At 36.8% G+C, this 26596-nt stretch overlaps 1 long non-coding RNA gene and 1 pseudogene across 1 annotated transcript in view; one reads left to right on the top strand and one right to left on the bottom strand.

The window, feature by feature from the left end:
* Window positions 1-10951: 10951 nt before the first annotated feature.
* LOC101005420 lies at window positions 10952-13951 on the bottom strand (annotated as a pseudogene).
* Window positions 13952-14311: 360 nt separating this feature from the next.
* The window catches only part of LOC108581027, a 126011-nt gene continuing 113726 nt past the window's right edge, over window positions 14312-26596 (top strand). Inside the window, exons 1-3 of the long non-coding RNA XR_002515716.2 lie at window positions 14312-16063; window positions 19260-19347; window positions 20124-20192. This is a non-coding gene — a long non-coding RNA (uncharacterized LOC108581027). The remainder of the gene's footprint in view (window positions 16064-19259; window positions 19348-20123; window positions 20193-26596) is intronic.

Genomic DNA, 26596 nt, shown 5'->3' with positions numbered 1-26596 from the left:
AGGAAAGATGCCATCTCCATAACAGAAAAGTGCAAAATGAAGCATCACACACTGATGGAGAAGCTCCAGCAAGTTATCCAGATGGAGTTAAGGTAACTCAGAAAGGTGGCCACACTAAACAACATATCTTCGATACAGACAAAACAGCTTTATATCAGAATAAGACGCTATATGGGCCTTTCATAGATATACAGAAGGAAAAGTCAATGCTTGTCTTGATCTATGTAGTAAACTTTCATAGCTACATTGACAAAGTTTTAAATGTTAAGACCTAGATACAACAATATCTTCAGTCATTCTATTTGGAAAATATACTACAGACCCTACAGGAAATGAAGATAATTGGTCCTGCTAATTTCATGAGGAGAATGCAGCCTCAGGCAACCTTTCATCACCTATTTCCAGGCAACATGTATGTATCCAGAGAGAATAATCAGTAGATTTCTTTTAGGAAAATGAAAAATATGGAGACGTAAGTCTCCCTCTTTTTATGATCAGATAAAATCAGCTTACTTGTTTAACTTAAATTTTAATTTCTTGTTCATATAATGCAGGTTTTAAATACAAATTTTTCTAAATATTTTTGCTGATATGTAAAACACCAGCACATAATTCCTTCTACCTTACATTTAAGAAAGGTTCTATCTAAATGAACTCCGTGGCAGTGAAGGCATTTATATTCTAAAGCTATTTTTTTCTAATTAAAAAGCAGATGATGTAGCAGTCTTTGCCTTTCTCATGGTCAAACTCAGCATTATACTGGGGTGTGCCTTTCAAAAGGAACATTGCCTTTTCTTCCTCTACTATATTGGTTGCTGCTTCCTACATACTACTGTATTTCCTAAGAAAATATTAAGACAGTGCCCCAAATTCATAGTCTTTGATCTTAGTCCTTCATCCTTATTGCCTATTCCTACACAATTTTAAATTTTAGCTATGATCAAGAAACTTGGTCAGATTTTTAAGGGACTTTATTAAATGGGCCTTGTTTGGAATGAACATATAATCATTCCAGGTACATAAAACCCAAAATGAAACATTGAAGTGTGATTTGCCCTTCAATAAGTATAAACATGGGGTGGTTCAGAGATGTTAAAGGAAGCATTTATTAAATGAAAATAGCATAAAAAATAAGAGAAACTAATATATGTTGGTTAGCATATATGGAATTAAAACTTAGAATAGGAAGATAAGTTAAAATGATATCAAAAGTTTCAATTATAATATATAAGTTCTACTGTGGATTATCTTGGTTAAATTATATAACCAAAGCAATCTCTTATTACTTCATTTTAAAGATGACAATTAAAAATATTAAATTGTTCCTGAGATTTAATTTAAAAAGTGGATCTAAAACTATCACTTGTTCATAATGATAGGTGACCATAAAATTTTAGCTGTGTAATTCCTTCTTTCCCTGGGGCAGTACTTAGTGAATACTTCTTTAACTATTGATATGGATAAGTTAACTTATTTTATGAAGGAGCATGATGCAACGATGAAGTAACACAGATTTCAAAAAACAAGGAACACATGGTTAAGCTTATCATATCCAGAGCGGAAATCTATAGTATGAGAATCACTGGATAAGTGAACCTCATATTAGTGTAATAGAAACATGGCAACAGATATCCAATAAAATCATTTAGTCAGGCATGATATAACACTAGTCAATCTTAGATTGCTATTGGGTTACCCAAATTTTATTTAAAAAGGAGTCTTATGTATGTATTATATGTACATATTTATATTTTAAATTGTTTAAAATGTTGATGCCTCTTAACATTGTCATAGGCCAAGCAGTAGAAGCAATTACCTGTGCTTTGGGGGCCTTAGCTGTCATTTCTTATGACATAGTTGGACAATGTAGGGTAAGCAAAATTTTATCTCTACCTTCTTAGAGTTTTGGCTGGGTCTGAGAATTAAATTGATATAAGACAAATTAAAAGGAGAAGAGCACAAATATGTATTTCACATAAGTGTTAAATGACCTGAGAGCTTTCATGAAAAACGGAAGATCCAAAGAAGTGGCCAAACCTACATGTTTTTATACTAGGTTGAACAAAGAGAGGCAATTATGTAAAAGTAGCTAAACCCTATGCGGAGGCTAAAGGAAGATAAGAATTATTTCAATAAAGTCCGTTTGTACAGTGAAAGGGGAGGGTCAGAGTGTTCTTTCTTCTTGCATCTGTGGTATTTATAATTGCCTTTATCTCAAAATAGTCTTTATGCCAAAGTGGCATGTTTTGGGGTGGCATATTCTGCCACCCTTCGACAACCATAACCCCTTGCTTTATATCAACAGGGCATTTAAAAACCATTTGAGAAAAAGGTATATGGTTTATCATTGTTGCCAAAAGATATTCCGTAATATCTTCTGAAAAGTCCAAGAGAACAACAAAATTCTGCAGAATGGCAGTAACTGACATGGAAAAATATCTCAGAGACAAAACTAGAGTATTCCTGAAAGGAATCCTGTATCATTTTATTAGTAATACTATTGATGTTCACAATGGATGTTATTCTGAGGTAAAATAAAGAGATTGACAATTCTGGTGATTCCAAAGAGCCAGACTAAATCAAAAATATTTGTGTAATACTTTAACCAAATCATTTCTCTTGTATGTCCTTTTTAAATGTATATACAAGAGTGATACATTTTAAAATGCAAGTCTAAACTGAGTCCAAAAAATTTTTTCCATAGTATAAAAAGAAAATACTGAGATACATTTTAATTTACAGTGTTTTCTTAATGATAATTAAAATAATAGTGTGCCATACAATTGATCTCATCTTGGGTTTAATGAAATACAGTAGTTGGTCAGAAGCTATAAAATAGTCATCTAGCATGTATCCTAGGATGATCATTTTTATAGACATTTTAGATTTTTTCCTTTTCTTTTCTTACTAGTTCAGGTATACGAGCCAATAGACCCCAATGCAGATGCCACACAAAGCTACAAGTATTACATTTTGGGACATGACAGCATGGAAGAATGAACAGAGAACACATTTAAGAAAAAGTAAGAGAAATGTGGAAAGGTTCAGCTCTTAAATGAGGAGTAATTGTGGGATTATAGTAGATCCATTTGATACCGATTTTTGATGCTTTATGGCCATGTTCCTTAAAGTGTTCTCTTTGGAAAGCATGGCTGGATTAGCCATATTATATTTGTGTAAATAAAAATAGGCAGGGTAATTCTTTTTGCAGTCTGAGGAAATGCAAAGTCTACCTAAGAGGCAAAGGCTTTTTTATTCTAAAAAATATATGTACCATTCTCAATTTTCAGAACTTTTAAAGTAATATATTTTAAAAGTTTTGTAGGCAGTTAGAAAGTAGAAAAATAAAAGTGAAGAAAATGATTTACATTGAGCCAAGCATAGAGATTAAATGAAAACATAGAACTACTTAAGTCCAAATTTGTGCAATTGTGGCCTCCATTTTGCACCTGCACTGTGTGGGCATAATTTAAATGAAATAACATCTGGCATGTTATAAGTGTAGTCATCAACAATTGCAGAAGCATTTAAGTTGTGACTGCACTTATGGGGAAAAGGGAGAGAAAACGCAATTAAGAAGACGTGAGTCTAAGATAGGATTAAATTCACAGTTTCCACATAACTCATTCTTTAGACTCCAGAGGCCAAAGCTCCAAGCTGAAGAGAATCTCACAGAGAATCAGAAGTTCTGAAGCAAGTAGTTCAATCATGGAGTGGTGGAAAGAGACTGGGCTTTGGAGGTGATTAGATTGGGTTACACAGCTCATCCTCACCACTTCCTAGAGGTAGGAAGTTGAACCAATTAAACATTTTGCATCATGTGTCTCTCAGTTGTAAAATGATAGTAATAAAAACCACATGAGTTTACAATGAGAATTACAGTAGAGTGGTATAAAGTAGGAGGCACCATGAATGACAGCATCCTTTCTCAACTCTCTTTGTTCCTTCTTATATTTTTGTCCTTATGTTTTATATGATAATGATATTTTTATGTATTTAACTTGACTCTTACGTGTCTCAATTTGACTTATAAATTCACCTACCTCATAACCCAGGGATTGGGGAATCATTTACTCATTCTAAACCATGTATAGAAAACCTCTTATGTGTAAATTAATAGGCCAGATCCTGAAATTAAAATTGTGAGCATGAAGAGACATGCTCCCTTGGTTCATATAATCTACTGGATGACACAGACATTAATCAATTGTACATAAAAAGTAAAGTGACATTACAAATGTGATATGCACCATGGATTAGGGATATACCTTGTGATATAAAAGGGTGCAGGAGTCAAATAAGTCGGGAAAGTATTTAGTGAACCACAGGAGAAAGAAAAAATATCTAGGCAAAAATGTCAGGAAAAAACATAAAGAAAAAAAAACCCTAAAACATAAAACATAAAAAAAAAATCCCTAAGACCTTTTTTGGCAAAAAGGAGCAATGTATATGAAATCAAAAGAGAATGTTTGGTATTTAATATGAAACAGATAACTGAAAAATTTATAGAGGTCTGTATCAGGTAATGTGGAATGAATGGTAGGGTTATCTATGGAAGGTTGAAGCCATGAATTATGTTCAAAATATGTTTGAAATTTTATAACAATGGAAGTATTCCTTAAGGGCATTTTGACTGGCAGTCAGATAAATTTAATTTGCAACGACATTTCTTTGAAATGCAAGGTCTGACTTTGGGAGAGATACAATATAAAACGTATAAGTGGAATAGTAGAGTTGCAATGACAGATATTCACACATACATTCTTCTTCCTCTTGATCACTTTTATTTTTCCCTGTATTCATTTCATGTCAGAAAGTGGAGTTTCAATTCAATTTTAATCTGGATTAGACTACTATTTCTGAGATAGATTGCACAAACACAGTAGTATAGCTAATTAGATAGATAGATAGATAGATAGATAGATAGATAGATAGATAGACAAATTTAGATGGTATGATGGACAATGTAATTACATTGATGTAAGATAAATGCAGTTGTAGAGCAGTCCAAAACTTGAGTCTGAGTATGGATTTTTTTTGAGGTTGCAAAACTAAGGGAAATGTAAAACATGCGATTGTACCTTAAGTCTCTGGGATGGACGCCATAAATTAGACAAATAATACAGAGCATGTTTTAATTAAGTTAAAATTTGATTCTAAACTATTTACCAGTCTCAACATATTCTGCTTATATAATAGTGAAGTAAGTCATGTATCTACATTTTAATAGGAATAAATTATCTAAAACACTGTCAATAATACAAACACCATCTAATAGGAAACTCAACTATTTAACAATACTAACAGTAATACAAAATTAATATTTTTGTAAATTCACTAGATTTTTACAAAAAACTTCAGATAAATATTATTACTCTTCAGATAAATATTATTACTCTGATACTGCAAATGATGAAACTGAGATCCTGAATATTTAGCTTGGGTACACAAAGACACAAAGCCATAAGGCTAGGCATATAGTAATTTTATGATAAATTTTTGTTGAATTAATAAACCCATGGACTATCCAAAGATAAAACCTAGGTCTCCAGAACTTATAGTATCTCACTATATAACAAATAGAACCATTGGATAGTATAAAACACACTTAGAAGCCAGAGCTACATTTCCTTTCATTTAATCATTGAGTTATGTATTCATGCACTCACTCATCTATTCATTCTATGTTATTTCTCATAAGTTTGTTGATAGCACATTATCTCTGAGAAATTTTGTTAGGTATAAAGATGTGTCGATACATGAAACAATCATGTCCTCAGTTTTCACAGAGTGTGTAGTTTATCAGAGAATAGAGACAATTATACAAGTAATTTCCATGCAGTTCACACAGGAAAAGTAAAGAATGCAAGGGAATCAGAAAGTTGGGCATACTAATCTGTGGCCTGGGAGAGGGAGACAGTGAAAAAACCTCAGAAGTGAATTTAAGCCAAGTCTTTATCTAAGAATGGGAATTAGCCAAGTGAAGGCACCCAGAATTTGGAAAAAGTAGAACACTGAATGCAAAAGAATTGCATGGAGAGAGGAAGCTTATAGGCTAGAAAAATATAGTTCAATATGGATGAAAGATTGAGTGCAAGATGGAGTGTGAAAAGACATGAGAATAGAAAGAAAAGTAAGGGCCAGAAGATAGAGAGACTAGTGTACCACGTTAAGACGTTAGATGCATCCTCAAAGAATGGTTTGTTTTGAAATAGAGGATTGTTAAGCAGAGGAACATCATGATCAGAGATGCATTTTTGTTTGTTTTTTTAAAGATCCTTTTACAGAGATTTTACATAGACAAAATTTTAGAAAAAAACAAAAAAGCCAGATGATATGTGGATGTCAATTGATTTTAGTGGTATTGGAGAAAAATAAATAATTAGGAGATATGTTTAAAGACATATACAAAGCATCCTAATTAATTTAGGGTGAGTCTTTGGGATGGCTTCCCAATTCTGAGTCCCAAGATTAAACAGGCCAATCCTGGGTCGGGCACAGTGGCTCATGCCTGTAATCTCAGCACGTCGGGAGGCCAAGGTGGGTGGATCACTTGAGGTCAGGAGTTTGAGACCAGCCTGGCCAACATGGTGAAACCCCATTTCTACAAAAATTACAAAAAAAATTAGCCTGTCATGGTGGCACACATCTGTAGTCCCAGCTACTCAGGAGACAGAGGCAGGAGAACTGCTTGAACCCAGGAGGCAGAGGTTGCAGTGAGCTGAGATCATGCCACTGCACTGCAGCCTGGGCAAAAGAGCAAGACTCCATCTTAAAAATAGATAAATAAATATATAAAAATTTTAAAAAGCAGGTCAATCCTGTCTCTGGTAAATATTGCAGTTTGGTTCGATCAACATATATTCTTTAAACTAGGGAATGGTGAGGTAAAATCTCATTTCTTATACCTTTGAAGCTAAGTTTTCAAAAGTGACAAAGTTCTACACCGCAGGCTCCCATATAAGACTTGAAAGGCTGAACTAAAAATTATGTGGAAGAGGTCATAAGGCTTCTCTAGCAAGCAAAGTCAGAAAATATTTTTCTGTTTCCTTTTTTGGAGGTTTTTGTTTGTTTGTTTGTTTTTAATAGTAGCCATATAAGGCTTTCTGTTATCCGGTCCCTGGCATTCTGTATGTTTGGGGAGCAGAAAGCTGCTGCTGCTTCAGGCTTTCAATAAAATATTTCTACGGTGTGACTGTACAGTTTTCCTATTTGTATGGTTTCTAGAAATTTAGTATGTAATTCCCGTACCTAAATAATATTCTTAAATAAACTCATTTGTTCTTTCATACTAGCTGGAGTGGATTTTATTGTCAGCTGTAAAAATTCTCTGCTAGTTATAACTTGTTTTTCTAGATTTTGCTGTGGTCGTTACTAGCTATATAATTTTTGGAAATATGAGATCCCTTGTTCAAAAATATTAAGAATTTTAAGATGGCAACAACAGAACATTAAATCAAACACTGAGAGTTTCTAATCCCAGACTCCTGTGCACCTTCACAAGTCGTACACTCAGAAAGCTGATCCTGGCTGTGTTACAAAACAACCGCATGGGCAGATGTGGTTGGGGCAGGGGGTGATTCTGGAACCAGGCATTTTTAGGCTTAAAGCTCCACCATCTTGTAGCTGTACCATCTGGAACAGCTGCTAGTTGATGGATCAGCAAAAGAGAGAGAGAATAATCACTCAAGAGCTTATCTTTATTCTTCTTGGAAGTGCCTTATGCTATTTATTTCACCTTAAAAGACACTGGACCAAATTAGCCACAGGCTGTCTCCTAACTGAAAAGTTTCTGGGAAATATAAGAAAATAATTTTGATGGTGGTGAGTTTTGTGGTATTTGCTACAAATCTCAATATGTATTTCTACAACTCACAAGAAGTCCTGGAAATCCACAGCCTTACCACCACCAGACTAGAGTCTCTACTATGAGGCTTATCACAGAATGTGTCACGGAAGTATAAAACTTGAAGATGAGTAGAAAGGAGCTGAGCTATGTAGCCCTAACTCCCCTTCCCTAACTCAACAATCTAATCATTTATTCTTTCTTTAAAGAGGAGTAGACAGAGATATACCTGGAGTATTATTCTATGGGAAATCAATATACACGGAAACTAAAGGCCATTGGAACATGAGATTACCTGCCAACAACTTTTCTCCTCCATGCCCCTTCTATTAGCACTAATCATGGAAGTATCAAGGACAATATGGATGATGAGGATATTGTATTGTTTTAAGGCAATAACAGTACATGTGGGTGAACTTGGTGCCCAAGTATCTTCAGTAAAACACCTATGTGCCCAGAACCCTGAACATCCCAGAAAGGAAGAAAGGTGGGCTGCTTAATGAGTACATCTCCCAATGCATTGGCACCCCAAATACTGTTCTTTTCAAATCCCCTTTCCATAAAAAGGCTTGTAAAACTGCTGGGTTATTTTTGGTTGGTGGTGGGTTTTTGTTTGTGTGTTTGTTTGTTGTTGGTTTTTTTTTTTTTTTTTTGGTAAAGAGTTGCTGGAGGGAGGGAAGGGGGCTGGACTTAAACAATTACTTTCACTTTTAATTTTACAGACATTTATATCCTGCTTATATAAATTAAACTCATTCGAAGAGTAGTTAAAATAAGCTTAATAACAAAGGCAGAAATTTGAGAGACAAATAAAGAATCGTAATGTATAACAAAACCAAAGAAAAGTCATTGATCTATTAGTTGATGTTTCAGAATACACACATTATTCTTTTCATGTGTGGAGTGTGCTTAAGCCCTGGAAATGTCTATTATGAAGATATAACGCTGGAATTTGACATAATTACATATCTGAGTGGTAGATTAGGGTATTCTTAATGGCACTTGATTTCAAGAGAGTTCAGATTTGGTACAGTGTTTAGATTTATAACCTTTGAAAGTCACAAAATATCCATTAAACTGTTCCAATATTTTATACAGGGTCACTGTATTCTTGCTTTGATGTGACCTTTATGTAGTTGGTTGCTTCAGAGCAGATTACTGGTTCCCAAAGGTTACATGGAATTCATCTTTCTCTATTTTACTTCCATTCTCAGTCACATTTACTATTTCACTGCAAACTTCTTTAAATGTATGGGATTCTCTAATACTACTTGTTAATAATATGTTAATATGCTAAGTTGTTTTAAAACTTATGAGACTAGTTTTTATATATTTGGTCACCTATCATACATTTAAGCACTTAGATTTAACTGCTGTTTATTCAGGTGTCATTTGAAGAATAGTCATATATCTTAATGGAGAGACGTGAAAAGCAAGTGTGGAAGGACTTCAACATAAAGAAAAGACAAGTAGCACATTGTAGGATTCAGTTGCAACTGGAACAAGCTAGAGAACTTTATTTATAAGATATTCAATCATTTTTTTCAGTATGGCTACAATTTTCTTTAAAAAAAGATTACTAAATTTCCTAAAATTTAAAAATAATATATAATCATCTCCTTATAATAGTCAACCACTAAAAGTGCCTTTATTTTAAAATTAATGATAAAAAATTCTATATAAAGTAATATTTTGATCCCACTTCACAACAACAAAGAAAGCATTCATAATGGCATTACTTGCCACTGATAATGCTATTTATAGTTTCTTATATTTGGTAAATTATTAATACTGCTGATTATGTTTATTCCAAAGGGTAGCAAGTTTCTATAATTTTGCTTTTTAAAAATTTTAGTAACACCTCTAATTGAAAGCTTTCTCTAATTGAAAGCTTTTTTTTAAAAAAAAAATGTGTTTAAATAGTGGTAAACTATTTTTTCCAGTTTTCTTTATTGTATCAATTTGTAGAAGTCAAAATAAAAGACACTTTTACTCAGAATGACATAAGGTAACATACACACTAAAAGTCATGTCAGATAACTTACCAATATAAGCTAAATAGTGTAAACACTCACATGCAGTGAAAATTCAACTACTGAGAATCAAGTAGCCTTTTTAAAATGTGAAATGACAACAAACAAATGGATTATGAGGATTGAATCAACAGATTCAAAAAATGGAACACTGCTAAGTATTTGTAATACTTCAATATTTATTGAATGAATCCTATTTATATATTATTTCATCATTTGAATTGATATCATTTTAACAAATTAGCATAGAAGAAATGAGACCATTTAGCAAAGTACTGTATGAAAAATACCCTAATATGAAAAATAACATCTTTGTTATATTCCTAATATCAAGGAATATATAGTTTTAGTTTGAGATCCCCACAGGGAGGAATTTAAGGCTCAGCTAGGAAACTTTCCACCGACCTCTGCCAAAATGGTAGGCGATTCTTTATTGAAGGCAGAGAGGAAGCATTGTACAAAAGGGGGAGAATGTAGAGAAATATATAAAGGACCAAACAAAATGTACCTACTTTACACTGATTAATCCACAAATATCCACGTTTGCAATAGCTGCCAATATGCGATTAGAATCTTGTTTCTTGTAATATCCAAGAGTGTACAGGAAAAGCTATTCTGTTCTTCCCTTCTTGTTGCAGTGACAACAGGCTCCCTCAATATGGCTCACTTTTTGGCCACAGTTTTAACAAAAGCTATAAAATTTACTCTTCTGTTTTATTTTTTAACCCAAATGTGTTCTGTGAATTAATTCACTGGTCAAACACATTTTATTACAATCTACCATTGAGATACAAAAATCTTGTAATGTGGCAACTTCTTAGATGTATATTCTTCCAACTGTGATTTATATATATATATACACACACTTTTTTTTTTTTTTAATTTTGACAGAGTCTTGCTCTGTCACCCAGGCTGGAGTGCGGTAGCGCCATCTCTACTCACTGCACCTCCACCTCCCGGGTTCAAGTGATTCTTGTGCCTCAGGCTCCTGAGTAGCTGGGACTACAGGCCCAGGCTACCACGCCTGGTTAATTTTTGTATTTTCAGTAGAGACCGGGTTTCCTGGAATTGAACTCCTGGCCTCAAGTGATCCACCCATCTGGGCATCCCAAAGTGCTGGGTGATTTATTTATTTATTTATTTTGGCGGCGCATTTATACTTTTATCACGGACAACGTGGCCCCTTCCACATCCACAAATCAGTGCTGTCCAAGCCTCACCCAGGAGCCCCCGTCCAGTCACTGCTCTCCGAGGGCCTCACCTAGGCTTCTGTCACATTATCACTCGCCAGGACGCACAGCAGCTCTTCCACTCTTACCTGAGGTTGTATTATAAAAGCATATGCTGGTTGTAAACACCTCCACCAACGCAGAAATGAGCAAGGGGAAAGTGGAACTTGCTGTGGACATGGCCACAGGACCACACTTTTGTTCCTGTTGGGATGCTTGGGTCGGTTTCACAAGTCGCCTCACAGTCCTGTAGGCTGACCCCATCTGTCTGGGCGCCTCGCGCTGCCTGCCTCCTGGGCACTCTGGGGCGACATGGACAGATGTGCGCTTGTCTAAGCTTCGGTGCGTGCAGTGAAGAGTCTGCACCAAGAATGGTCCATCAATGAGGGAGAGGACTACCCGGGTAGTAGTCCTGGGCACTTCCTGACTTTCTGCAGGAAGTGCTGTCCTTGAGTCATTCTGTTTTGTCCTGAGGCTGCTGCGAGGAGGGGGACAGATGAGCACATGCTGGAGGCTTCAGTCCAGGTACAGCAGCAGGTCCCAGCTGGCCCACTTTCCCTCACCAGAGAAGAGCAGCCCCCAGCAGGCTGCGGGCACAGTCTCAGCTCACGCAAGGCCTAGAGCGCACTGCAGGGCCCCAGCACGCAGTCTTAATTTTCACCCTTGTCGCTCCTGCTTTCCAGCTTTGGAGTCCTTGTTAAAAGGAACTCGAACCATAAAGTTATAAACACGACACCTGCATTCCCAATCCTTCACGGTTTTCTTTTTTACACACAAAGCTTACAATCTTTACTTTTTCCAAGAAAAGCAGTTTTTTCTGACACTTTAAAAAACAAATTATCCTTTCATCATATGCTGAAAGCCCTACCCATGACAAACCCACTTCTGTGTTTGACTCTGTTCACTGACCCTTCATTTACTTCCTAAACTGACCCTTTTGGCAACTTTCAGTGAAGAGGTGACTTTAATAAATATATTCTCCAGAAATCTCCAGAACCTTTGCGTGGGTCAGGGTGAGAAGTGCCGCCACGATGTAAACAGAACAGCTGAGTCCTCCAGGTAGGTGCCAGGTGCCATCTGCACAGGCCACGTGTGTGGGAGGCACGGAATCAGAGGAGCTTCCTCAAAATGCATCCCTTGTCTCGGCAGAGCACACAGGCCCCAAGGCCCGGTAGACAGGGCTGGTCCCAGCGGATGCATACCACTTCCTGGTCTTGGGGGATGGTATGCCAGAGGCTGCCCAGAGCAGGAAGCCCATGCAGAGGCCAGGGCCTCTTGTCCCACTCGGCAGAGACCCCAGAAGGAGCAAGGGGACAGCATCAGAGCCTGGGGCCTAGACAGGGGTGCCCAAGGGCACAGCAGCTGCAGGCCATTGGGAAGGCCAGAAGACGGTGAGTGGAAAGCCGAGGGAGCGTGGAGTGACTCAGACAAGGGGCTATTCAGCTGAGAGTCCTGCATGTGCCTTTTGTGTTTCATCCGGGGATTTTGAAACCAGGTATTTATCTGGACCTCCGAGAGGGGCATCTCCCTGACCAGCCTCTTCCGCTCTAGAGGGCCGGAAGACGCTCTCCAAGTCGCCGACCTACTCAGTGATAAAGGCAGTGCAGACACTGGGGGCCGCCAGGTGTTTGGCCCCTTACTCGACCCAGCCGCGGCCCTTTCCGGCGCAGGCAGATTTGAGGACCTAGCCTCCTTGATGCTGACGGCCTGAGGGGGCTCCCGGGTGCCGGATATCTGACCTGGGCCAGTGAGGCTCCCCTGGGAGACATGGCAGGCCTGTAGGTGTGAGTCGGCCCTGAGCAGCTGCTCTGGGAGAGCCAGTCCACTGAGCCAAAGCTGGAGGGCAGCTGCCGGCCACAAGGTGGGGAGGAGGAGAGACGCGTGACTGTCAGGTGGGCCGGAGGGAAGACCGGGCGGGGCTGGCCAGGCGCAGGATCTATCTGGGTGGTTTTTAAATCTGTAACATAATATTTGCCTTTAATTTTTAATGTTACTGTGTTGTCAATGTATTGTAAAGCTTAAACTCTTTTTCCTTAATACCACGTAATTTGAGTTTTTTTTAAAAAAATTTGCCAATTAAAAGTGAGATTACTTTGATTGAATTTCTTGTGATAATATTTATTTATGGCCTGGCACGGTGGCTCATGCGTCTAATCCGAGCACTTTGTGAGGCCGAGGCGGGTGGATTGCTTGAGGTCAGGGGTTCTAGACCAGCCTGGCCGACATGGTGAAACACTGTCTCTACTAAAAATACAAAAACTAGCCGGGCATGGTGGTGCGTGCCTGTAAGCTCAGCTAATTGAGAGGCTGAGGCACGAGAATTGTTTAAACCCAAGAGGTGGAGGTTGCAGTGAGCTGAGATTGCACCACTGCACTCCAGGCAACAAAGTACGAGTCTGTTTCCCCCCAGAAATAAATATATATATATATATATATTTTTTTTATAATGCTGGCACTAAATGGTGGTTGCAATATGTATAACTATCAAGCAGATGGCGTATTTTAAACCTACAAAATACATTTACATCATGTGTCTAATTACATTAGACTGGTTGATGTGACAACAGAAAACAGAAGATAAATTCTGTAAATTGGGGTCACTTATAACTGATGATCATCTACTAAGCTAAATTCTCTCATCTATGTCTACAAGATACGGTTTTGGAGGATGGGATAGAAAACAATTTTTGACACAGAACATATAAACTCTTTAAACTTGACACTTTTATAGTATGATTTCTATTACCTTACGTATAACAAAAGTCTGAAGTGTGAATTTTCAGAAGTAACCAAGCATGACATTTTCCTTTACGTTTCTTCTTACATTGAGTAGTTTCTGTCATCTTCAAAAACACTAGAATGGAGATCTCTTACAACAAGTAACTGATCACTCTGTTGGCTGAAGTCTAGATTGAGGGCCAGGTGTGGTGGCTCACACCTGTAATTCCAGCAATTTGGGAGGCTGAGGTGGGAGGATTGCTTGAGGCCCAGAGTTTGAGACTAGCCTGATTAACATAGCCGGATCCTGTCTCTGTCTCCACACACACACACACACGACCAGATTGGGATCTGGCTCAGAGCCATGCTTTTCTATTACACACCCTTCCCTTTTGTTTAAGAGTGTTTAAAAGAAACCCAGCAACTCCAGAAAAAAAAAAAAAAAAAAAAAAAAAAAATCCCAGCAGGAACAACCACAGATCCTCAGTAGGGTTCGTTGTTAGCATCCCTGAAATGGATGTCTTGGAAAAAAAAAATCTTGGAAAGGAACTTACTGGAAGTTTACAACCTCTTTGGTTCTTTGAAATGCTTCTCTCAACTGCTGTACAATATACATCAATGGTACAGCTTCTGGAGAAGAAACTTTCTCCCTAAAAACAGATGGTAACTACATCATTGAAGCAGAAAATTGTGTATGTATAATTTTATAGTTATTTTATTTTTATATATTTTTAATAGAAGGAAAGTAAAAGGATATAAAAGCTAGCTGGTCACATGTTTTGAGTAACATTTCCTCCCCCTTATACTCAGGGTCAGCTTGCATTCCATTTGATTAACATTGATTTGATATTTTTATCTTTAGAATTGATTTAGATAAATAGGATGTCAATATTAGATTTCTTCCTCAATAAGCTGCTTGCCTTCTCTATGCAGTGCGTTATGTCATTTCAATCTGGGTGATAACAATCTAGAATCAAAGCAGTTGTTTAATCTTCATTCCTAGCCGCTTTCTAGGCAGTGGCAATTGTCACCACTCCCATAAAAATTCTGGAAGATGTGACACTAAGTAAGATGATAATCAATACCACTCTTCCAGGATTCAGAAGCTTTAAGGACTATGTGTAAATAGCAGGATATTGATGATATTTAATGAAGTCTTTTCTCTACAGCAGTAGACATTATCAGAGAAAGAAGTATCAATGATATCTACCAATGTATGTTACATATCATAAAAGAATGATATTTGGGTAAGTTACAAAATGAGTAAACTGTAATTATGGACAAATTTGGTCATGGTAAATAATTTGCCTAATAATTTTCTTCCCTTCAATTAAAATTTTGTTTTATTAAATATATGGATGTTAATCTAAGTATATTGTTAAACAGTAAGAAATAGGGTCTATAACATTGATGTAGAAAATGCTTGTGTATATGACAGCGTGCCTACTATGTGTTTTCTTACACTTAAAACATAGCAACTTTTTGAGAGAAATTTTTAGCTTAATTTTGCAGATGTGAAAACTGAAGTAGAGAGCTTGAGAAAATCATTGTCAAAAAGAAGCAGGAATTAAGCTTCTGTTTGACTTATTTCAGGTCCCACTCAATGATCATACAAAGACTTAAAGCTTCTTAACTAAGCACTGGAAGCACCAGAGAGAGAGAGGAAAAAAAAAATAGTATTGTACTCTTACCTCCAGGCGATAAAGCCAATGTTTTCTCTACTTGCTCTCAGTATTTTTGTGAAAAGATTTACTCATGATTGTCAAGCAATTTCAGTGAAAGCCCAACTGTTTCAAAAATTTTTACCTCAGCACTAAATAACAAAAGTCCTAAAAAGCAATTTTAGAATCACGTTGACGTAGTAAATAATCATTGTGTTTACAGGCTGATAGGGTCTGAAACCACGTATGTTTTATGTATAGCAATACTTTTCACCAGTCACATGGAACTAATCATCAGGTGTGAAGTTAACCTGACTTATGGCAAAACATATGCAGACTTCTGTGTAAAAAGGAAAAAAGCACAAATCAAAGGAAAATTAGTGGTGAGCCAGAAACAGCCTTATCTTTGAATTGTCTAATTTATGTGACTTATGTCTTCCATCATATTTTTCAGTAATATAGCTTTTTGAAGTGAATTGCCTTTTCGGCCAAGAAGAAATAAATGAGTAGATGAATAAAGGAAAAATGAGGTACTGAAGAAGAATGAAGACTTTCTAATATATCTTCTTCGATCAGGTATATAGCATGAGTACTTACGTAGTTAACTCTTCTCCTAATCCTAAGCAATATCAAGATTTATTGTTTAATACTAAAGATGAAATAATACTAGAAGTTACACAAAATGTCATATATTGCAGGTATCATGATTACTGTCATTTAAATAAATTGTAAATCAACCTCCTTCTTGTTGCTGAGACAGAAATTTAGCTGCTGTGAAATACTGAGATCTTCTTGCTTTTCCACTAAACCATTATTGTCTTTTATATTCTAAAAACTATCATATGAATTATCTCCAAAATAATAAAGAACAAAGAATCGCTGCTGCAGAGAAAATCCTTTGGGAATTTCTCACAGGCAAGGTCTTTCTCTTTTTCTTTTCTAAGGACACACAAAGATTCCTTAAAGCAGGAGTCAGCAAACTTTTCCTTAAAAGGAGTAGATAGCAAATATTTTAGAATTTTGCTGCCACTCAGTCTCTAGAGAGTCACAAGCACTAAACTCTCCAGTTTGTCTCAGAAAAGCAGCCGTAAACAATGTGTAAAGAAATAGCAAGTCTGGGATCCAATAACTTTTTATTTACCAAAACAGGCCAGAGTTGGTCCACTGATTCTAGTTTACTGACTGATGCCATATGGGGTAGGTTCATCCTACCTTTGAATTGCCCAGAATAGCCCTTTGGAAATTTTTTAAAAGTATTTCCAAATCATAGTAATCTGCCTTTGTCTTTACTCCTCTTTTAGAATGAAATCTATTCCTAATTAAATCTTACTCATTCTTCAAATTCCACCTGAAATCCACCACATCAGAGAACTCCAGAGAGTATGATATTTCGTGCATATTAGATTATCATAAACTATTTCATGCATTATGTCTTTTATCATGCTGACTTGTAGCACAATAATGCTGTAAGCATGAAAAAGAGAGAGGCTAAATAAGTTTCCATGATCAAATGAGAAAAAAGCAACAGTAAAGCCAAACTCTTTAATTCTACTTTGGCAGTCTTTAATTAAGCTATTAACAATCTTATCGTTGCAAAAGAATACCTAGGAACATATAGCTCAACATTCCATCAGGCACAAAAAGCCCCTCGAGCTGTTAACTAGCAATTGATATCCAGTTTTAATATTTCCAGTCATAAGAAAATAACTACAGATGTGCCTCGATTTACAAATAGCTTATTTTTTAAAAGGAACTTTGTGAATGCATTTCTTATTAAGCCAAATGGCACTATAAAATTACTTGCTAATGTATGCAGAGTTGCTGAAATGGTGAATGTTTGTCCCTATTAGTAAAATCTGCAAGTGGAGAGAAAAATAATGAGCTTCAATACGTCCTGTGGAGATACACCCACAATTGGACAGGTCTAAATGCTATTTCTTATAGTGAACAAAACTATCTTTTCTGTAATATTTACTTTTCTGCTACAGATTTACTTTCACAGTGTCTTCTCTCTCTTTTCTGTGACTACTCTTCACGTATTTAAGAAAAAGTTGTCTTGTGTCCTCTAAGAATTTTTAAAGGACTATACCATACTAGAATCGTGATTTTTTTTTTTCCTCCATAACGTGATTCCAGGAAAACTTCCAACAACTCACATGTACATATGTCATTCTTAAAATATGATGTTTTCACAGTAGCAAGTGGTCTGACTAGCAGGAAACAGTGAGACTTGTCTTGCATGCCTTGTGAACTTGAATTTCCTTAAAATAGACTGTGCCAATGATAGACTCCCTTGATAAATCTGTTAGTAGTTTACATGTATTCCTTGTGTTTCAAGTAGATTTTCAGTAAGTTAAATGCAGAAATAACTCATTCGTGTTACAATGAATTCTTACATAAACTATTTCCTCTTATTTCCTAGTCAGTTGAGTATTCAATGGAGGCTTGAAACTCACACTGTAATGTGGAATTCTACGTGATTTAACATCTTATGTTGTCACTAGTAATACTGCATAGTTGAACGTCTTAGGCTTAATTTCCTAAATCAATGGATCTCTTTTTAACAAAGGAAAGATTCTTTCATGAGTAGTGAAGTCCCTGAAAAAAGAAGTTTGAAAAGTTCTTTTTCAAGTCTTAGCAGTAAAGTCACGGATGTGACAGGGTACTGTGCATTTAGATCTATATTTCACTTGCTTTTGCTGGGATAAGCACTCTCTGGAAGAAACTCTCAGAATGCCAAAGGTTGAAACTGCTTCCAGCTTGTTTTTATACATAGTCATGGTTCTCACCATTTGTGATCTTAAGTTCTGAGAATAGATTCTAAAGCTGGTGATCAGCAGTGAAAGAGAGCTTAAATGTATCAGTTTCTTATTTGCTTATGTTAAATAAGCAAGAGAAGAAAGTTTAAAGATATCAGTAATATAGCAATTGAGATTCCATTTAATTTGTTCCACATAGAGTCAGCATTTTTACTTAATTTAAATATTTTGAATCTATTTAATTTTAAAATTTTATTTATCTTTATAAATATTGTTTTTAAATTATTGTGAGAGCACAGAAGAGGAAAATCATGTGTGACAGACAGACGTTTAGGCAAAACCAAACAAAAACAAAAACACATGGGTAATATATCTGATTCTATCAATGTTTCGAGACTTTCTCCTCAAGCTATTTATCTAGTGATCTGCAAATGGGCATGGCGTTTTCTAAGCCTTCCAAATCAGTGTGATGCGGCCTAGAGCTACCACATCAATGCTCTTATCTATAGGATAAACCAACTAAACTCATTTGCAAGCCCTGACTTGTTCCTTCTATTCTCATCTTGAGTGACTCATTAACTTGGTCTAATAGAAATATCAATGTATCAATGAGCTGGTTAAAGGCTCCCAGCATGAACTTGGATTTCAAAGTGGATGTGACTGAAGCAGTGACTATCATTTTCATATAGCAATCATTCTGTGGAATTTGATGATCTCCAGATTAGGAGCAGAACAGGGGGATTTTCTGAAAAATGCGTGCCTATAGACAGCAGCTTCAGTCATATCCAAGAGTTCCAAGTTGTTGCTCCTGATGGAGTACCTTATGGTTGTGAAACTTGCCTAACCAGCCTCTAAAATAAGTGAATTCCTTTCAAGGTATATATTCCTTACTAGTCCTGTTTCTCTAACTGAATCCTGACTAATACATTTATTAATATGGCAGAGTTAACAATGCATGACTCCAAATGTTATGTCATAAAAGGTGAAACAGCTTCTGTTTGGCTATCTTTCAGATGCTTGCCCTGGAAACCAACCATGATGCTGTGATGAAATCCAGGCAACTGAGTTGTGTTTCAGCCCAAAGCAGCAAATGGGATCCAGGTGACTGACGTCATTATCTATCAGACATGTGAGAGAACTCCTTAGGATGATTTCAGACCCTGTTACTCATTATCTGCAACCGCATGAGAAACCCAGAGCTAGAACCACCCAGCCAAGGCCAATCTCTAGAACTTTGAAAGACAATCATAAATGAAGGTGACCTTTTACGCTATTGTTTACACTACTGTGTGCTTTTCACACAGCAATACATATCAGTTACAGACTGCATTTATATTGTCTTAAAATTACAAATTTGGAACCACATTTTCACAATTCCCTTTCTTACATGATTCTAAGTTATGGATTTCCACAATAGATACGTTAACAAGATTTGGAAGAAAGGAGTTAAGCAGCAATCTTGTTTATGTTTGGAAAATCAGACTAGAGTGAGATACTCTTACAAGTCACATATTTGAATGTGGATCTACTGGTTCATGTCATTGGTTCGAGGCGGTAGCTAGCCCACAACAGCTTTAGACTCTGCCAGATCTCCTTGGGACTGCAGCCAGACCCAAAGCTCCTTCAGCTTCCCTCTGATCTCTTTCTTCAGTTTCCCTGGATCCTAGACCGTACTTACATGGAACTCTGTAGAGAAATACCCCAGCTATACTACAGGCCCCCCATACAAACAAAATCGTAGGCTGGAAACAATGAGAGACTAATATAGCTTTATATGATGGACAAGTTTCAGTTTATCCTCATGGGTTTCAGCTCATACTCAAATATTCTAGTTTGTCTTTCTTCTCTCTCAGTTTATTTCCATTTTTCCTTTCTAGCTTCAGGACCATCATCTGACATAGGGGAAGAAGACTTACATATAATATCTAACCAGCACCCAAGATCATGTAAGTTTAAACTTTATAATACATCCATTTTGTTTCTCATAGTTCTCTTTTTCTCATCAAATCGTAACTGATAACAGTGATCCATATTCTGAAATCCAGTGTCCTGTCTGAAGTTTCTGTTTTTGATGATTCCCACTGTCTTAGTTTAGGCTGCTGTAATGAAAATACCATAGAATGGGTAACAGAAACAACAAACGTTTTTTTCTCACAACTGGAGATTGGCAAGTGTAAGTTCAATCAAGGCACTGGAAGATTTGATATCCGGTGAGGGCCCACTTTCTGGTTCATAGATAGCCGTCTTCTGGCTGTGTCCTCACATGGTAGAAGAAGAGAGTTCTTTGGGGTCTATTTTATAAAAAGGGCACAAATCCCATACATGAGGGCTCCACTGTCACAAGCTAATCACCTCCCACCCTCACCTCCTCATACTGTTACATTTTGGGTTAGGATCTCAACATATAAATTTGGTGAGGACACAATTGGTCCTCAGCAACCACTCTGACTCATGCCTCTGTTCCCTAACTTCTTTCTATGTTTTGAAACCCAGATGTGAAATAGATCCCCTTTTCTTGAATTTTTTCTATAGTCACTGTTTGTTGAATATTTCATTGAAGTTCTCAACCAGTGGAGAAGTTTTACATTAAAAATATAATGTAAAATGTATTTGGCCACTTTCTATTTGGCATTTTTGTGTGTCCACCTGCCTTTGCACCCTTCGTCCTCCAGGCATTTTGCTCAGTTCTAAACTGTCTCTAAGACAGTGCTTGCCTGTCTATATTTTTCTATTTCTCCAGATACTCCTTACTCCTAAATCCCAATATATCTATTTTCCTCACTTTGTACTTCAGAACCATTCATTTCTCCCCTTAATATCTATATGCAAAGATGCTAAAAGTACTTCCTAAGTGAAGGCTCACCTATACTATGTGTCATCTTTTAGTAGCATAGAAAAGCTGAAAGAATATTGAAATTGAAATCTGAATGTTTTATAATTCTCCAGATTGTTCTTATGATTATATAAGTTTGAAAATTTCCAATATAGAAAAATATATGCATATTTTTAAATTGGGAATTTATTCATTTAATAAATTGCTACTGAGTACCTTCTGTGTATCAGACATTGTTCCAAATGTTGGTGAGGCAATGAACTAAACAAACATTTTGCTCTCATGCAGCTTATCTTCTAGTGGCATGTATGAGTGTAGATAGATGATAAAGTACAGTTTATATATTATATCCATTGGGGACCACTTCTATGAAGATAATTAAAGCAGGATAAGAACATTAATGAAAGTTAGGCTGTTATTTTGTACAGGCTTGTCATGAAAGATTTCAACAATAAAGATGTATTTGAGCAGAGACTTAACAGGAGGGAGGAAACAAGCCGTGCAGCTATTTTCGCTGAAGAGTATTTCAAGTAAACTAAACCACAACACTATCTATGAAACTCAAAAGCGGAGAAAGCTGGCAAAAGCAGAGTCATGGAAGTATGGAGAGGCAGGGTTATAACAAATAGGGGTACTTTAACCGCAAGGACTGTATTTGGAGTGTGATGGAAAGTCAAAATTTGTGAACAAAAAGTATGATTTCACTGATTTAGTATTTTTTATTTTTAAGATTAAATCACAAAATTAAGAATCGCAGGCAGAAGCAAGGAAAAAAAATCTGAATTCTCATTACCTCTAAAATTATTTGTTTAGGCAGTAAGTAAATGTAAGCTCAGTGTAGGAAAGAACTTTTTTGTGTTTGCTTGCTGTTGGATCCTCAGAAGCTAGGGTAAATTATTATACAAAAAGTGCTCAATAAACATTTTCTATATATTGGCTTATACCAGATCAATCAATCTTGGCCAAGATGAGTATTTATAAACATGGCTGCAACATTTGAACAGCTTAAAATTGTTCATAATATTATTTATTACTGTTTTAATGTCTGTGATATCAGTAGTGATGATTCCTTCTTCATTTCTGATATTAGAAATTTTTATCTTATTTATTTTTTCTTAGTTAACCCGGCCAAAGGTTCATCTATTTTATTGATCTTTTCAAAGAACCAGCTGTTCAAATTGTTAATTTTCTCTCTTGATTTCTTACTTTTTTATTTCATTGATTTCTTCTCTAGTTGTTACTTTTTTCCTTCTGATTAAAGAGGTCTTCTTTAGTTTCATAAGGTGGAAACTTGAGTCATTTATTTTAGACCTTTGTATGTATTCAGTGCTATTAATTTGCTTCTAATTAGGCACCGTTTTTGTGGCATCCCACAAATGTTAATGTTTTATTTTCATTTTCATATTAGTTCAAAATATTTTTAATATCTCTGGCAATATCTTCCTTGCATTATGTTGTGTTTAGAAATACATTGTTTAATCTCTAAATATTTCTAAATTTTTCAGCTATTTCCAGTCATCTATAATTTCTAGTTTAATTCTAGCATGATCTGGTACATACTTTTTATTTCTATTTTTTACATTTATTCAAATGTATTTATCTCGGTTAATATTCCATATAAGCTTGAGAAAAATGTCTATGCTGCTGTTGTTGGATGAGATATTCTGCAAACATCAATTAGATATACTGATTAAATTGTGCGGTTCAGTTTGAAGGTATCATTGTTCTATTAGGGTTCTCTTAGAGGGACAGAGCTAATAGGATATATATGTATATATGTATATATATCGTATTAGTTATCCTATACATCATACATACACATATATATATAGGAGTTTATTAAGTATTAACTTACATGATCAGAAGGTCCCACAATAGGCTATCTGCAAGCTGAGAAGCAAAAACAGCCAGTTCCAGTCCCAAAACTGAGGAACTTGGAGTCCGATGTTTGAGGACAGGAAGCATCTAGCATGAGAGAAAAATGTAGGCTGGGGGGGCTAAGCCCATCTCTCCTTTTCACGTTTTTCTGCCTGTTTTATATTTGCTACCAGCTGATTAGATCGTGCCCACCAGATTAAGGGTGGATCTGCCTTCCCCAGCCCACTGACTCAAATGTTAATATCTTCTGGCAACACCCTCACACACACACCCAGGATCAACACTTTGTATCCTTCAGTCCAATCAAGTTGATACTCAGTATTAACCATCACAAGTCCATTCCTTGTGAATTTGAACAAATACTATCTCCCGAGATCATACATAATCTTCAAATAAAGACAATAATAAAGTCATAATTATACGTAACATAATACCTATCCTTCGCACAACCTGAATCGCACCAATCCCCAACGCAAATACTATTACAAAAAGTTAAAAATACTTACATGCTGATATGAAGTCAATAAATCTTAAGTCACGTGATGAAGGAAAAGGACAGAAAATGAAGATATTTTCTTAGTACAAGTGTATACATGCACAAACATATCTTTAACACGAGAAGGAGGAAATACTCATGACAATTACAGTCCTCGTTTCTGCAGCTGGTCACATGGTTGTAGCTGCTATTGATGACTACCTTCTTCAACTACCCATTCTGTATGCCCTTTGCCTTCAGCAAGCACCTCAGCAGGTCATGGTTTTTCTCCTGGTGGAGTGACCCAAACCTTCATTCCTGAAGGACCTGGACCATTTGTAGTCCTGCCTGGATTGAGCTGTTGTAGTTCCCCATTGACCTTAATCACAGGGCATGGTAATACTAAGAGACACCCTAATGGATCTTCTGTATTCCATGCATACTCTTCCTTACCTCCATTGTGGAGTAGTAGACTGATTTCATCTTGATAGTCGGGGTCAGTCACCTCAGCCAACACTGTAACTCCCTCCTTAGCCTGTTGACTTAAAAGTAGGAGGAGCCCAAGGTGTCCAGGTAGCAATATTAACTTCCAGTTTAATGGAGTAATTGTTGTGTCTCCTGGTGGCAACTTTCCTTACTCTGGAACTAAGACCTCTAGGCCAGCAGAATGTAATGTTGCAGGAACAGGAAGTAAAAATTTCGCTAGTGGATCACTAGGGATGATAGTGAGTGGTGCCACTTCCACTTCCACCCGTTGATTAGTGGACCTGTAAGTCCTGGCTATGGGAGAAGCAGTACCATATACTGGACGCTGATTCAGAGCATACACAGCCTTCTAGAGAACTTTGTTCAAGCCCGTGAAGTGTTGTCACCTAGTTGGAGTTGGAGTTGTGACTTCAAAATACCATTTCACCGTTCTATCAATCCAACTGTTTCTGGATGATGGGGAACATGGTAAAACTAGTGAATACCATGAGGATGAGCCCAGTGCTGCACTTCTTTAGCCATAAAGTGAGTGCCTTGGTCAGAATTTCTGTACTGTGTGGAATACTACAGATAAGGCTTTCCGTGAGTCCAAGGATGGTAGTCTTGGCAGAAGCATTGCATGCAGGATAGGCAAACTCATATCCAGAGTAAGTGTCTATTCCAGTGAGTACAAACCTCTGCCTTTTTCATGATGGAAGAGGTCCGATATAATCAACATGCCACCAGGTAGCTGGCTGATCACCCTGAGGAATGGTGCCATATCGAGGGCTCAGTGTTGGTCTCTGCTGCTGGCAAATTGATCACTCAGCAGTGGCCATAGCCAGGTCAGCCTTGGTAAGTGGAAGTCCATGTTGTTGAGCCACTGCGTAACTTCCATCCCTGCTAACATGACCACTTTGTTCATGCGCCTATTGGGCGATGACAGGTGTGGCTGGGGAAGGAGACTGAGTGGTGTCCACAGAACGGATCATCCTATCCAGTTGATTATCAAACTGCTCCTCCACCGAGATCACCACTTGGTGAGCACTCACATGGGATACAAATAACTTCACAGTTTTCAACTACTCAGAGAGGTCCATCCACATACCTCTTCCCCAAATTTCTTTCTCAACAATTTTACAATCATGCTTCTTCCAGATCCCTGACAATTCAGCCACACCATTGGCGACAGCTCATGAATCAGTGTATAATCGCACATCTGGTCATATCTGCTTCCATGCAAAGTGTACAACCAGGTGCACTGCTTGAAGTTCTGCCCACTGGGAAGAGTTCCCTTCACCACTGTCCTGCAGGGATATCACAGAATGGGGAGCATTCTCTAATTTTGTTATTATTTATCAGTCTTTTTTTTTTTGTACAACAAAAGTTTAGATTTGTTACATATTTATTTCCAAGGTACCTTTGTTATTAAGAAAACAGAACTAATACTTGGCAAAAAAAAAAAAAAAAAAAAAAAAAAAAAAAACCCCAAAACAAAAAAACACCACTTCACAATGTGGTTTTCCACTTCCAGGATAAATGGAAAAAATATCTATTGCAGACACGGAATCAGTCTCCCTTGGCTAAGTATCTGTCACAGATCGACCCAACTCGTGGGCAGTCTTTTCCCATGGACCTGGAGTCCTTCCTGGGAACTTAACCATACTTCTTATCACTTGGCTGAGGTTCTCTTCTGTCCATTCAGGTGCCTTTTTTTTTTTTTTTTTTTTTTCTGTGTTCGGTTCCTGTTTTCCAACCAATCTTCCATTTGTTCCTCAGTTTCTTCTATGGAAGTTCCATGATCATGAGACTGAATCTATATACTGTCTAAAGGTGTGTATACAGGAAATTCAGGTTTTGGTTTTTTAACTTTCTTCTGTTTAGAGGCACCATGTCCTTGGACTTTAACCTCCACAGATACTTTTTAAACTCTCTTTTTCTTCACTTGTGTAAAATACCCAGGTTAGAAGGGGCCAGAATAAGACAATTAACTTTTCCTCCAGATCAGATGAGCCCTTTGTTATGAAGAAGACTCCAGAATTTTAGGATGGTTACTTTTCCCTTCCTCCTGCTGTGGCCACGGGGATCTTTACTGTATTTTCACTGAGTTAACTGGTGGGGTTCCTGGAGGTGAAAATCACAAAAGTCTTGAGACCCTCCTAAATCTGCATCACCCAGGAGTTCTCACTCTCATACTGTTATTCTTTTCTCAGCCTTCCACAATCTGTCAGAGTCACCACTAGAATATTACTGCTAGGTTGTAGTAGCAGTGGTGTCTGCTCCAAGTAAGCAGAGCTCTGCTGTGATTCTCTGAATTCACCTATTTCAAATTTCAGTATGGTAGTTTGCCCTGTGACCTCAATTCTCTGATAGGTTCAAAAAATTCTTTCATTTTCTGATGTTCAGCCTTTTTCTCTTGTTGTAAGCATGGGAATAGTGACTTGCAAGCTTATTACCCATCAGAGGTGAAACTGGAAGTTCCCAAGTGCTACAACCAGGTGAATGTTAATTGGAGGATAGTGGAACAGTATTTAGAAAAATGTCACCACTAAAATAATAAACATACACTTATTTTATTATACATTGCCAATATACATAAAAATATGAAAACCTAATCAAGTAGACTGAATATGTCTTCATTAAAATTCTATCATTTTAAAGAGTTAATGGATTTTAAATACCTGGATGATACGTATGTT

The sequence above is a fragment of the Papio anubis genome, chromosome 9 (genome assembly GCF_008728515.1).
Source record: "Papio anubis isolate 15944 chromosome 9, Panubis1.0, whole genome shotgun sequence".
Taxonomy (NCBI): Eukaryota; Metazoa; Chordata; class Mammalia; order Primates; family Cercopithecidae; genus Papio; species Papio anubis.
This window is presented reverse-complemented; position numbering and strand designations above follow the sequence as displayed.